The sequence below is a fragment of the Elephantulus edwardii genome, unplaced genomic scaffold (assembly GCF_000299155.1).
Source record: "Elephantulus edwardii isolate Elephantulus edwardi_28Jun2011 unplaced genomic scaffold, EleEdw1.0 scaffold00006, whole genome shotgun sequence".
Lineage (NCBI taxonomy): Eukaryota > Metazoa > Chordata > Mammalia > Macroscelidea > Macroscelididae > Elephantulus > Elephantulus edwardii.
Genome location: NW_006399756.1, coordinates 25,185,508 through 25,201,533, shown reverse-complemented (window position 1 = coordinate 25,201,533; position 16,026 = coordinate 25,185,508).

The window sequence follows — 16,026 nt, the reverse complement described above, 5'->3', positions numbered from 1 at the left end:
TCCTCAAAGCTCCATTCTATCTAGTGAGCAGAATGGCACTGTGGGCCATTGTGGGATCCACAAAGGGTCTCAGACCCAATGTTGATGAGGGACAAGTGAGAGAAAGGACAAGAATGATTCAAGACCAATCTGATGTTACTTATGCAAAGAATTTAAACTATAGCATTGTCGAATAAATACCTGGTGAATAATGAAGTGACCAACAAATGAAAGGGCAGGTGCCTTAAAGACTACAATATTTTGATAAGTATGTTCTTCAATACTTACATTTCTAGATGTTTCTAAACCTGAGTGTGAGTTTCTTTGGCCAGTGCAGCTTTCACTGAGTTCCTGCTGAAAGCGGAGATTAACACATTGTCTCATGAAAAGCCTTGGATAAGTGGCATAGGGTCACAATACTTTAATTATGTAAGAATCTATTCTATCTGATGATTTTGTACTTTTTCTTTTCTTTTATTCTTGTTGTGTGAAGTCGGATCAGATCCAACTGGCACAGGAAAAGATTACCCCTCCTTCTCCAGCAGAGCTTCTGGTGGATTCAAACATCACACTTTTAGGGTTGCAGTGCAGCTTCTTGCCGCTAGGCCACCAGAGCTCCCCTTCGGACTTTTTCTTAAGTGTCTTGACCTGTTTTAGGTTTTTTTTTTCTTCAGTCTCACTATTTGAGGGAGAATTCTGTTTGTCAGATCAATCTTGTAGTTTTTGTGATGGAAAATTAGGAGAAAAGAAGGGCTGGCTTTAAAAAGAGTAGTGGAATCTATATAAGAGTAAAATAAGGAGTTTTCAGAAGCATGAATGTGACTGTGATTTTTGTTCATAATATTCTAGAAATATAACTTAAAAAATTAAACACACTTTTGATTAATTTTTTTGGCATGTATTCTTTTGAACAGGGCACAATTAAGGAGCAGAAACACACGGGTCATGGGAATATAAGTGACCAGGCTTTAGTTGAAAGAAGAGCATATCGTGATTCTGCATCTTCTACCATCTATTTGACCTTGAGCGAGCCACTTAGAATCTATAGACCTCCGTTTTCAGTGTTTAAAAAATGGGCAAAAAAAATCCCTCTGATTTGTTGTAACAAGAAAATTGTATCATTTATCTTTGTGCCTGCTACTAAATGATAATATTTGATCCACTTTCTAAGAGCTTTTTTGTGGTTATTAAAAATAGTTGGAATGTGACCCTTTTAGGTAGAATTTTATTATCTCTGGGATGTAACCACAATATGAGGACAAAGATGGAGGTCAGTATTGAAAAAATAGCAAGGACTATAGCCATATTTGGCCTCTACTAAAGTACACAAAGGGTAACTGTCCCACCACCAACACCCATAACATAAAACCCACTCCTGTGAGGTCAGGTATGTTCCCTAGACTCCTGCACCTCTTTCCACTAATCCCAACACCAGTGTTGTTACAGCTTTACTGGGTTCTAAATCCATTGCAATTGCTTGCAGAGTGTAGTCATACTGCAGATTATGAGGTTTATTAGAGAAGCTAATAGAATACAATTACAGTTAGCAACAAGATAGAATTTCTCAATTAGGACAGCTTCTGAAGCATGCTCACCTTCAACAAACTTGGGTAAAAACTCTCAGCTCTGGTTCCACAGAGTAGCCTCCCCAAGGTCAACTCTGTCTCATGCCAGGTCTCAGATTCTCTGCTGTAGTTACTGCTGGTCTCCTGTAGGTCTGGTTGGTGCAAAATCTCTGGCCCTAAAGGGCACACTGCATTCTTTGCCTTTGATGAGATTCTAAAATTCTATGGCTGAATCAATTCTGCTGCTCAATTTAATGGCAAGACTAGCCAATCTCCTTGTGGATAGACTATATTAATTGTGGATATTCCCTCCTATCCATAGGACAAAATCAATGTCAATGTCTTGGAAAGCCATTTTGAACAACAAATCCTTAACAGCAAAATTATCTATGAAAAATTTAGAAGCTTTTCTTATGGGAAATAGAGATAGAATCATGAGAAATCAGTATTTAGAACTATCTTGAAGAAAATCCAAGTAGTATTTCATTAATTTCATAATCTTAAGAATCACCAAGATAGTCACAGAGCCTAGATTTCCAACAAATAACAAGAAAGGGAAGATTGCCAGGGCAGGACCAAGATATTATTATTATTGGAGTACTGAATTATTCCTATACTACCTGAAGTTATTAAACTCCACTTTAATTCAATCTTTTCTGGTTACTCAAAACTTTATTTTATTATTATTATTATTATTATTAAATTTTATTAGTTTTAATTAACATTTACAGGGATTTGGGGTTTTCATTCCTTCATTGTTGCACTGTTTTCTCTACCCTCTTCCCCAGTTTCGTTCTTCTTCCCCCCACCCTGAATGTCTGTTTTAATTGTCGAATTGCCACAGTGCTTGTCAAAGCCAGTTCTGATTAATCTCCTTTGTCGGTGTGTCCTTTGCCATTCCCTATCACTCCTCCCTGAGAGAAACTACTTGAAACTTTACAAATCCTGTAACTCCAAGGGTGGTCTAAGTGGCAGCACCACTGTATTGGAAGAGTATTAACTCTGCAGAACATTTAACCCCACACCAGACTTATCTGCATTTGAATTTGCAATTTAACAAGATTCCAGGCTATTTCTTACATAATTAAATCTTAATTAAGAAACATTAAGATATTTTCATATTAGGGAAATTCTCATAGACAACATGGTAGATGGAGGAAAGATTAAACGTGTTAACAACTTCATCTTTCTTGGATCCACAGTCAATATATTTGGAACCAGCAGTCAGGAGATTTGGAGATGTATTTCACTGGGAAAAATTGGAGTCAGGGACCTCTCCAAATTATTGAGGAGCAATGGCGTTAGTTTGAGGACAAAGTTATGCCTTATTTATTCCATGACCTGAACTTGCTATGTTGCTGAGAGTTGGACAGTAAACAGAAAGGACAGAAGAAGAATTGACGCCTTTGAAGTGTGTTGTGTGAGCAGAGTGCTGAATATCCCACAGACTTCCAAAAGGACAGATGGATGTGTCTAGGGGCAGGTGCAGCCAGAGTGCTCCGTGGAGGCAAAGATGATAAAACTTCATCTCACATACTTTGGACATGTTGTTAGGAAAGACTATTCATTGGGGAGTTACATCAAGCTAGGGAAGGTGGAGGGATGGTAAAAGAGAGGAAGACCCTCAACCAGGTGGATTAACACAGTGACTGCAGCAATAGGCTCAAGAGTGTCAGACTGTGAGGATGGCACCTTACAGGACAGGGTTCAGATCTGTTGTTTACAGAGTTGCTATGAATCTTACTTGGTGTACCTTAACAATAGCAACATTGAAGAGAAGGTCATGTTTAGATGATAATATTCTGGAGAGTCAACTATGGATAAGTTCCTTTTTGATGGTATACAACAATCACAACACTTACAATCAACAAAAATTATTAAACTCAATCTTTAAGCCAAGAGCTGTTAAAAATATGAAATCCTTGACAATGTAAGATAGCAACTCATAAGAGTGAGAAAGAAAAAGATATTTGTAGATAGGCAATAGGTTTTAGGGAAATTATTATGACTATGCCAAAGTGGTTTTTGCTTATATGTCACTACAGTCTTATAATAAAGAATATCCTGTTGGGTTTTTTGAAAGTTATATAATAATGTAGAAGAACAAATCATATGGGATATTCAAAACTAGCAATACAGTTCATGTTAAAAAAAGCAACTTTTTAAAACTAAAGATAGGCCCTCTGTTCATTTCAAAGTGTGGAAGGTCATCGGGAAACAAGAAGGGACCTTTTGGAGGGATTAATGTGGTAATTTTGCAGGAGCAAGATGATAAGACAGAATTCTTGATATCTTGTGTAGGGTTTTAGAGAGTTGGTTCATTTTAATAGATCTGTTCAAATATCCTTTGCAGCTGAGTGATATATTTGTTTGGTCTCTTTAAATCTAGAATATTGCTGTTTCTTTCCTTTTGCTGAAATGCTGAATTATTGAATGTATCTTGCCAGTGTCTTGCACAAAATCCCACACTACCTATTTTCTCTTGATTTCATCTTTGTGGTGCTATTAAACATACTATTCTGCTTTTGATATGAGAGAAGGTAGCACTTAGAAATAGTGTAAATATTCTTGGTGAAAACACTTCCAAGGATATGCTTATATTGTACAGTAGCAAGAGGAACATAATGTCAATTTTTGCCATTGTTCATGATGCTAACTTTGCTAAATTAATCAAGTTGATGATTGATTTCACTATGAGCAAGATATCTTATTTGTTTATGAAAATAATACATAATTGACAGTGGTAAACACATCATGAAGTGACCCCTCTCTTAAATGATCTTCTTCACAGTAGTACAGAACCTGTGACTTACTTCCAACCAGAGATTTAGACCAATTCATTCTTGGTTTTATACTTGCTGAGAATTTGCTTTCCCATCTGAGATATACTGAGTCAGAATAAACATTTTAGAAAAGATCTTATGTACACCAGACAATCACATGGGGATCTTGTTAAAATATAGATTCTGATTTAATCTATCTACAAGTGAAAGACAATTTCTCAGCAGTCAGTCGAACCAGAATCTTGTTAAAATATAGATTCTGCTGCAGTCTACCCAGGATTGAAAGACAGTTTTTCAAAGCAGGCAGTCAAACCAGAAACACCAGTTTAAAGCTTCAGTTTTAACCTGTGTTGTTGTTGTGTATCATAGAGTCAGAACTGATCCATAGCTGACCCTCTAGTGGGTTTTCAGATTCATTTAATCGCTTGGGAGGAGATTGCCCATCCTTCTCCCAGAGCACAGCTGGTGGACTGGAACTGTGTACCTTCAAGATTGCAATGCAGCTTTTTGCCACTAGGCCACCAGAGCTCTCTAACCTGTAGCTTATGGCAAAGGGCGCCACTCTTCCCATTTGGTTACATTATGTAGCAGATGGGAAGGGTTCAGACAGGTGTAATTGACACCTCAAATTGGTTATTTGATTCCTCAAAGGGTGATTATCTTGGATAGGTCTGTTATAACAAAGGGTAAGCCCTTAATAGAGAGGAGGAGTCTCTGTGGGAGAAGAGACATTTCTTTGTTCTGAGGAAGCTGCCTTTGTGGAGGACTTGCCAGAAAGTCCCCTGGCGATGAATCACAGTGGCTGAGGTTCATTGTCATGTGGCCCCTTGGATTTGAGAACAACTGTTGATTGATAACAGGAAAGCAGGGACCTCTGCCCTAAAACAACAAAGGATTGAGTTCAGTCCAAACTATGAGAACTTGGAAAAAGATCATGAACTTGGGGAATGAATGAAGCTCAGGGACACCTTGATTTCAACCTTCACAGGGTTAGAGCACAAGAATCTGTAGATCATGCCTGGAAACTGAATGTGCTCACTGAAGTTGTAGATGAAGTTATAAGTCTGTGCTAACTGACCCTCCTTGAGGTGAAAAATAGATTTTTATGATACTAAGAGACACCAAAAACCTAAGCTTCATTTGACCTCGCATTCAGATTCCAAATGCAGATAGACTTCTACCCCCAGTAGATTCATATCTGACTTTGCCTTTCTTGATTTGATCCTTTGTGTTAGGTTTTGAAAAACATGCAATTTCTCTTAGATGTTAATAATTTAGGAGCCCCTAAGCAGATATTTCTTATAGCAAATATACCCCTATCCAGTGTCATAAGGTATTGCTATTATATTTTAAAACACATGAGGAAGTAAGGGTTGGTCCCTCGTAGAGCGATACCTTTTCTAATGATTTCTTCTTTTGGAAAAATCTCTTATTAATATGAGGGGATGGTTTTGGGGAGATTTTCCTTAGCCTTTCTGGATTACCATACTTCTAACATGCACTCTCTGCTTTGTATGGAACTAATGAACTATTTGGCTTTGTGGATCCTACTCACGTAACTGCACCAAGTTGGGAACTATAGTAGCTCAGGATTTCCCTAGAAAGCATAAAACTTGGCATTTGTACACAGAATAGTAAACATCATGAAACATTCATGACCAGAATGTAATAGGCAATTTTACATCAAAGATAATTACTATGTGTCTTGGGAACCAAGTCTACCTAATTGGTCAACTAAGAAAATTTTGCTTCTCATTTCAATGTCAGTGGAAACTAAAAGCTCAGAGGAGAGAAGACTGTTGAAAGGAGTCAAAGAAATGCTTCTAGAAGAGAGGAAAAATGCATGCTATCATCCCAATGTAAAGTCATTGAGAAACTAAAAAAATAAGATTCTTGTAGCAGTCCAAGTTTTGTACTATCACAGAGAAAGGTCTCCAGATCTTAATCAAGTAACATTGGGGAAACTTATTAAAGCGTTTAAGAGGTACTTTTGAGTGAGGGAAGAACCTAATACTGTAAAGAGTTTAAGTGATGGTCTGTGAACTCAAAGTTGAGTGGTTTGAACCCAAGAGTCCTTCCTCAGGAAAAAAACATTGTAAAGAGGGTTAAAGGTGAGAGAGGAGAACTAGGAAATTATTTATAATATTCTGTTTGGCTCTGGCTGGTGAGGTAAGTGGATGAGAAGTAGTTGCATTTTAAAACAGGAATAGAAGTGTGGATGCATAGATTTCTCCCGCTATTTATTTGAAATGAGAAAATTCCTATTAAACAGTTGTAAATGGAAGTTATGTAAAGAAGCAATTACCACTAATTTACATAAGCCAATCTCAATTGCTGAAGATATAACCCATAGCTGGCCTTCCACCAGATCTCCAGAGGCTTTTCTTTTTATTTTCTTTTTTTAACTTTTCTACTAGTTTATTTACAAAATTTGAATGCATTGTTTTTAAGAACAAATTCAATTTCCTTCATCCCACCCACATCAGATTGTACAACCCCATAATTAATCCCCCCTCCCCCTGCATATCCTCATCCCTCTGCTTCCAAACCTCTCCTACCCCTCTTGGATCCTTATACTCATTCTACAAATAATGGTTTTATACAATGTTTATCCTTGTGGGACTGAGTTAGCTCCCCCAGCATAATGCTCTCCAGTCCCTCCCAAGTTAGGTAACAATCACAGGAGGGGAAGAGATTACTCACCTTTTTCCCATAGAGCAGCTTTTGACTTCAAACTGCCCGTCTTTGCATTGGCAGCATAACTATTTACCCATTAGGCCACCAGAGAATCTTTTAATATACATAGGAAACCCTTTTGAGTTTTACTAGATTGTAAAAAAAGTCCTATCAAATAACACACAAACCCTAAAATAACACTACCAGTGTAGAAGCAGGAATGCTATGATAAATACAAAGCCTACAGAAAGTCACAATAGGTATGCAAAGTGTGGTTTCCAAGGAAGGAGTTGAACAAGGTCACTCTCACTGTTTGGAGGCACCTCTTTAACAGCTTGCTGCAAAACAGTCTCTGAAAGGTTCACATTTTGCCTTTTTTTATTTAAAAAGAGAAATTCTTCCGTTTTCATTCCGTTTTCAAACACTGGTACTAATGAAGATCTTTCACAAAAATAAAATGGAGTAAAGACAAACTTTGAAAACTCAAGGGACACCTGTATATATTTGGCTACTTTGCACTTTCTCACTGTTGTCCAGTTGGGACCCTCCAATGGGTTTTTGAGGCTGGAAATCACGCAGAAGGAGATTGCCCATCGTTCTCTCTGGGAGCAGCTGATGCACTTCAACTAGAAGAGAAGGGAGATCTTTGGGTTAGCAGGACAGTTGCCGAGGGACCATGCCACCGGCACTCTCTGCTTTGATGTGTTGTTGTTGTGGTGTGCTGTCAAGTCAGAACCGACTCATTGCTGACCCTCCAGTGGGTTCCCAGCTGCACTAAATCACCTCTGAGAGGAGAGATTGCCCATCCTTCTCCCGTACTTTGGTTTAGATGGGTTCATACGATTGACTAGAAACTTAATTGAGGAGGTACAGCCAGGCTCCAAAGTTACACAGGCCCCAAGATGCTTACAATGCATAATTTCTGGAACAGTTTGTAGAAACTGCTTGCTTTAGCCGTCTCATTTTGTGGAGAGTATCTTGCCTTGAAGGCTGCAGTGTCCATTCGTATCAGGCCCCCTTTCAGATACTGGCATAGAACGTAATCACAAAGTCTGTTTAAAGTAAAAGCAAAGCATTTTATTGAGAGAGAAAACAACTCGAATTGGGAAATACAGGGTCAATAGGCTGTCAACACAATATTCTCAGTTAGAAATATACAAGGGTTTTTACCAAGGCTTCAAACCTTTTAATTCCAGTTTGACCTCTTGCTGATTTGATCCCCTGCTGAGAATTTGTGTTCTAGATAAAATGAATCAGAATATAGCTTAATAAGATCCCCAGTTGATCTTTAGGGATACCTGATTCTTCCTTATGTAAAATAAAGTTAAAATGGAGATTCTGATTCACGATATATATGGGTGAAAATTCAACTCTCAGACAGGAGCCAAACTAGCACTACTCAGATTAGAATATACAAATCTGAAGCCCCGGTTTTCACCTATCTCAGAAAACCAGTGTTGCTAAGTCTCCTCAAGTCAGTTCTGACTACTCAGAGAGACTTTCTGTAGACCAAAAGGAAACATCTCCACAATTGTTATTTTTTTAAAATTGAGTTTTTAATGAAAGTTTATTGAGATCATGGCTTTCCATTCATTCATTGTGTTTTTTTAACCAATTGTTGCCCCCCTTGTGTCAACATATTTTTTTGAGGGTCTTCCTCTTTATTATTGACCATTTACTTTACCAAAAAAATAGGTTCTACAGGAACTAGTCCCCTCTGAGAACACACTCAACGTAAGTGCAAGAAAACCTCATCATTCTCACTTCTAAGGAACATCCCAGCTGTATTTCTTCCAAGACAATCATATGTGGTTATATGTACTAACAATACAGTAGCTTGGAATTAGATAATGGGCTGCAGCTTTCAATATGGATTGACGATCAACATCAAGAAAGCTAAGATTCTCATCACTAGGTCAATTGGCAGCAGCATCATGATAGGTAGAGAAGAGATTGAGATTGTTTATAGCTTCTGCTTGCTTGGCTCCACAATCAACATGCTTGGTACCAGCAGCCAGGAAATCAAAAGATGAATTGCATTGGGAAAACCCAAGGATCTCTTCAGAGTACTGAAGAGCAATGATGCCAATCTAGAGACTAAGGTGTGCCTGATCTAGGCCATGGTCTTCATAATTATTTGCTAAGCTTCAGAGATCTGGACAATGCCTAAGTATAATAGAGGAAGAATTAATGCCTTTGAGTTGTGGTGCTGAAGAAGAGTATTGAATATACAACAGACTGTTAAGGGAACAAACAGGTTTGTCATAAAGAGGGTGAAACCTTGGAGGCAAGGTTTTTGAAGCTCCATCTCCCATACTTTGGGCATGTTGCCAGGAGAGACCAGTCCTTGAAGAGGGCCATCATGCCTGGAAGGGTGGAGGGTCAGTACAAGAGAGAAAGATCCTAGCTGAAATGGATTGACTCAGTGACTGGGGTAATTGGGGTAGGTGTGTAGGAGACATTGAAATTAGCTCAAGATAGAGTTGGGGTCAGAGCTGTTGTACATAGGGTCACTATGAGCCGCAACTGACTAGACACATAGTAATAGTAATTATAGCTCTGATGGTTTGGTGGTAAGAAGCTGTGCTGCAGTCCAGAGGCATGGAGTTCTAATCCATCAGCTGCTCCATGGGAGAAGGATGGGCAATCTCCTCCTGTGAGATTAGCTGCCAAGGGAAATTCACTGGAGGGTCAGCTCGTTATGAGTCAGTTCAGACTTGGCTGCAAATAACAACATTATACAGTAGCAAGCTCAAATTCTACGGAGTTAGCTAATAGATTTCCTGGAGCCAATCTAGCAAGAAATCTTTTACACATACGTTTCCATGCTGTGCAAGCATTATCTCAAAACTCTCTAGATAAATTTATCCTCAAAGAACATTTCTTTACAAATCTTATTTTCACTTCCTTCACTGTTCACTGAGAATCATTAAAGTTCTATTGTTTGTTGACGTTTTCCTTTTCTTGTCTGAAAGTTACTTGTCTAGCAGTGTATAGTGGAAATGTACAGCCTCACAGATGACTGTCTTTGCTTGAAAAAAAAATAAAGTAAAAAATGGAACCTGACTTTGGACAAGAACATAGCTCATTCCTCATAATAAGACGCTCTGATTATTTGTTTTAGATGTTCTTATTCAGTACATCCTTTCTGTATCCTGACTGACCACACATGTAAGCATGTCCTTATTTGCCTGGTTATGCACCAGGTAAGGGACTCAGAGGTCATGCATTGCTGATTTTGTTCTGTGCTGAACCTAAGAAAGACATGGCTTAGCTCAGCTATTTTCCTTGAGTGAAAAGATTTCTTACCTTTCATTTCCCTCAGTGTGACTTTCTTCTTAAGTGGAAAAGGGGTTTAGAGACCTAAAGAACTCAAACATTTCTCCATTGTTGGTTAACATAGAAGGGAGGAGGTGTTTTAAATCAAGATTGTTCTGGGCTGTGACTAGGAGACCTACCTGAGCTATAGCCTTGGACACATATCACCAGTTCTGCGTTTTTCTAGCTACAGAACATTATTCTCTTCTGCTCATAGTTAAAGTTCACAAGGAACGTCATCAAATGGTAAATTAAGAATGATAGTATCAGAGCATTAGAATTCAATTTTACTATCATTGCGTCAGTTCTGACTCTTAGTGACCCTCCTTTGGCTTTCCCAGGCTGTGAATCTTAATGGAAGGAGACTGCCTGTCTTTCTCTCTGGAAACAGCTAGTGTAATCCAACTACCAGAGACGTGCCACCTTCTGAATAACAGCACAGCGTGCTAATATGCCACCAGCGCACTTTGTATTAGAACGGCAAGCAGTCTAATAAATCCAAGTACCAGCTAGTCAATTATCTTGTCCCAATGGGTATTTAATTTTTTTTTTTTAAAGAAAAGGATGAAGCAGGCTGGGTTTGTATTGTAATGGTAATTTAAGTGACATACTTTGAAATATTCTGGAAGAAGTGTCCTTTATTTCTACAAAGACATTCTGTGTCCTAATGTTCTTGAAATATATAGCATGCTTAGTTAGTTTTTAGTTTTCCTTTTTTTTTTAAATAGAGTCCTGCGATAAAAACCATAACATTTTTTCTCTACTGCGTAATAACAGAAACAAAAGGAAAAATGTGATGTTAAATGACTATTGACATGCAATCTCAGTGAACAGCAGATACTAGAGGCGGGGGACTGTGACAAACAGTAGAACATGAGGCAAGTGAAGGAAAGAGTCTTTCTTAACTCTGCACATTGCAGGGTAATAAATCTCCTGAGTTTTTAAAAAAAGCCAGGAATAGAAAAGTTAATATAAAGTTAGAAAATTTTCAAAATGTTGACACTTAATCGCAATTTTTTTCTTCTTTCTTTTTTTTTTATTAATTTAGTTTGTTTATTTTTCATTTCAATGAACATCTACAGAGATTTTGGAATTCCATTCATTCATTGTTGCACCCTTCTCCCCGCACAAACCCCTCCCCCCCTTTGCTCCTCTCCTTGAAAAGCAAAAGAAAAACTCCCTCATTGGTACACAATCCTCCCCACGCACCTCCCCAAACCCCACCCCTACCCCCAAATATAATCTACTCTGCAACCCTCATTGCATACTCCTACGATAAGAATAATGCCCTAAAATATAATCGCAATTTTTAAAGAGAGTGAACAGGCCCACACTGTGTGAACTGGATTCTGTTCAAGGGCAACGGGCTGACAATTTCCAGTTTTGTTTGCAGGTCATGTTTTCAATTTTGAAATTAAAATATCCCAGAACTAGATAACCACAAAACTAGAGCAACCCTTCCTTGTCTAAACTTCTTGTTGGGTGAATTTGCATATACAAATGAACTTCAGAAAGGATAACATAGTGTGTCTTTCCCCATCCTCACTGACTCGAAATTTAGCCATGTGCGTTTTCTCTCTCTCTCTCTTTTTTTTCTTAGAGAAAACATGTTTGGTCATGGAACATCACTTTTGTTTAGTTTTTAAACTTTAATGCTGGTTAAAAAAATAATAATATGCCTTTAAGGCATCTATTATGACTGTAAATATTTAAAGAGTCATAAATATTCCATGCCAGAGATTATCAAGACAAGGAGAATGGATCACAAAACTGAATGCACATATTCCCATTGGAAGGATGAACAAATAAGAAACAATTGTCTTCTTCAATCCTTCATTCCCTTTAGCCCTATTTCTGTGTCTTTCATTTCCTAGGCAGATGCTACTGTCTTGAACGCTCATAGAAAGGCTTCTAATCTTCTTTTTTAGGAAGATTGTGAGTTTAGTGAAAATTTACAGAAATGGGTTTTCATCCATTCATTGATGCACATTTTCCTCCCTCCCACCTCCCCCAGTTCACTTCGTACTGGACATCTTGGTTCAGATCGTCAGTTGTTGTACAAACACTATCTAAGCGTCCATTGCCTTCAGATAATCCCTCCCTTCTCCTCTTCCAGAATCAGGTTCTAGCCTTCTAGGTCTTGCTTCTAGTCTTCTTGAAGTCCCCCTTTCTGTGTGTTCTTTGTGAGGAATCACTTTAGGGTTAGCATCCCACGTGGGGGTCCTAGGAAATACTGATAGTGAGTAGTGCTAATTTTTCTTTATCCTTTTAATGTTTTAATCCGATCCCAATAGATACCTAATCAGATTTTACTTCCTGTTACCAATATACTTATTTTTAAATGATCCATGGCTTACTTTTATTCAGGTCTTGACATGTTAAAGAAAGGAAGAAAAAAAATGTATAAAAAAATACTGTTTTTGTGTTTTTCCTATTTATGGCTCCTGTCAAGGATAGAAAGCTCTGGTGGGCTACTGGTAAGGAATTCTGCTGCCAACCCAAAGGCAGGCAGTTTGAATCCACTAGCTGCTCTGAAGGAGAAAGATGGGCAATTCCCTTCTGTGCAATTGACAGCCTCTGAAAATTCATTGAAGGGTCTACTGTGAGTCAGCTCTGACTTTAGGGCACATAACAACAACAAAAGAGTTTCTCTGTAACACTCTAGATTTCTATTGATGTGAGATTTCCAGAGTGTGTTGTAGTGTATTGTCCATGTTGCCGTTACTATGTGCTGTTAAGTCAATTCAAACTCATAGTGACCTTACAAGTCAAGACTATGAAACACTACCCCATCCTTCACCTCCGCACACTTATTAATACGTTTGATCCCACTGTTGCAGCTATTGCATAAATCCATTGCGATGAGAATCATCCTCTTCTTCACTGACCTCGCCTTGGACGATTATGCTTTTCTCCAGATACTTATCTTTCTTAATTACATGTTCAGAGTGAATGAGACAAAGCCTTGCTTCTAAAGAAGATTCTAGATATATTCCTTCTGAGACAGATTTATTTGTTCATCTGGCAGTATCTTTAATATTCTTTGTCAAAACCATAGCTCTAAAGTATCAATTCTTCCATCTTTCTTAGTGTCCAGATTTTGCATATATCTGGGATGAATGGAAATATCATGGCTAGGATCAAGTGCACGTTAATCCTCAAAGTAACTTCTTGTTTATTAATCTTGTCAGGAGGTCTTTTGTAAGAGATTTGCCAAACACAGTATGTTCTTTGATGTTTTGAATGCTGTTTCCATGGGCATTTATTGTAGATCCAAGTAAAACGTAATCTTTAACAACTTCCATGTCTTCTCTATTTAGCATGATGTTGCTTATTGGTTGCTTAGTGTGGCTTTTGGTTTTCTTTACACTGAGACATAATCTATACTGAAGTCTGTAGACTTTGACCTTCATCAGTATGACTTCAAATCTTCTTTACTTTCTACAAGCAAGGCTGTACCATTTATGTAGCTCAGATTATTCATGAGTCTCCTAGTCACGATGCTATGGTCTTCTTTTTACAGTTCACCTTATCAGATTACTTTCTCATCATTCAGATTGAATAGGTAGGTGAAAAGTTACAACCCTGACATACACTGATAAGCATTGTAAACACTGTTGGTGTTAAGTGCTGTCAAGTCGTAGATGACTCATAGCAGACTCTATGAATGAAAGACCTGAGCACTTGTGTAACTTTCATCGTTTTTCTGAGTTCATAGGGTTTCTGGAGGCAAGTTATTTCAGAAATGGATGCCATTCCTGTTTCTAAGCTTGTTTTAATTGGGGAGCCCCACCAAACACTGTCCACCATGGGCAACCATTATCACATTTGACACATCAGTATCAAATCAGTGTGTAACACCACAGCAACCACGAGTTACCTCTGTATAGCAAATGGACAGACCAGTGCTATACCACTTAGAAGAATGTTTGACCAAAAGCAATTAAAACCAGGCCTGAAGGCAGCAGATTAAAATCACTCACCTTTGGCTTGGTAGCATAACTTTCTATCTACCAGGCCCACAGAACTCTCTCTTTGTTGTTGTTGTTAAGTGCTGTTGATGTAGTATCCTCTTATTCTGTTTCTCATGGCCTATATATGAGTTCCTCATGAGCAAAATTAAGTTTTAGAATTGCCATTTTTCCAGTGTTATCATAATTTCTTACGATCCACACAGTAAATATATAATCAATAAAACACAGACAAACATGTTGCTGATATTCTCTGCTGTCAACCAAGATTCATCTGACATTAACATTGATATCCCTCATTTCTAGCTGACATTTCTGGCTATGTACAGCTACAACTATTTTTAAGTTATCTTCAGCATTGCTTTATTTTTTTGTTATAATAATGATATTGCTTGATAGTTTTTGTAGTCTGTTGTTATGTGCTATCAATTCAACTATGTCTCATAGTAACCTCATAAACACTAGCTCTGAGCCCTGCTCTATCCCAAGCCAATCTCACTGTCTCTGATACACTTGTCCCATTAACACAGTCACTGTCAATCTATCTCAGCCAGTGTCTTCCCTTCCTGAACTTCCCTTCCACTCTTCCTAGCATGATGTTCTTCTCCAAGGACTGGTCCTTCTGGCAACATGCCCAAAGCATATGAAACAGAACTTCAAAATCCTTGCTTCCAAGGAACAGTCTGGTTTTACCCTCTCCAGGACAGAGCTGTTTGTTCTCTTGGCAGTCCATAATATTGTTCAATATTCTACAACTCAAAGACATCAATTCTTCCTCTGTTATCCTTAGTTATTGTCTAGATCTTTGATGCATAGCAAGAAATTACAAAGGTCATGCCTGGATCAGCTGCACCTGAATCTCCTGACAGACGTCACTGATCTTCAGTACTCTAGAGAGGTCACTGACAACAGATTTTCTCAATGTAGCTCATCTTTTGATTTCCTGACTGCTGATACCAAGAGTGTTGATTGTGGATCTGAACAAGCTGAAATTGTTAGCAATCTCAATCTTTTCTCCATCTTTCATGATGATGCCAATTAATTTAGATTTCATTTGTTAAGAGTCGGCACATAGAACCTCTACTCAGAATATTATTGCTTGTTAATTTTTGACTCATGTACTTTTAACTTGTTAGTTAAATTTGTGTCTTCTAGATTGCAACACCTCCATGATACGTCTTCAAGGATATGAACATGTACAGCTAAGCACAATTGTTAACAGTGCATCTAAATTCCAAAATCAATCTCCATAATAGTCTATGCGTTTCCTACTGCCAAAGGGGCCCTTTAGAGTAGTGAGAGAAGATCTTCACCCTGAAATCCACAGCGTCCCTTTTCAGCAGGAAGTAGCTAAGAGAATACGCCATCCCCTTTTCCTTATGAATCAGGGTGAAGTCTCTCTCAGGGAGGAGAGCTAGGGAATGGCATAGGACACACTGACAAAGGAGATTAATCAGAACTGGTTTTGACAAGCACTGTGTCAATTGGACAATTAAAACAGACATTGGGGGGAGGGGTGAAGAAGAACGAACTGGGGAGGAGGGTAGAGAAAACAGTGCAACAATGAATGAATGAGAACGTAAAATCTCTGTAAATGTTCATTAAAACTAATAAAATTTAATAATAATTAAAAAAGAGTCGGCACAGATATGGATCTGTTTTAGTTCTTTTGTTGGGTGGCTATCTCTCAAATTTCTTAACACGGACAAGTGGGTGGTTCTGGCATTGCATCCA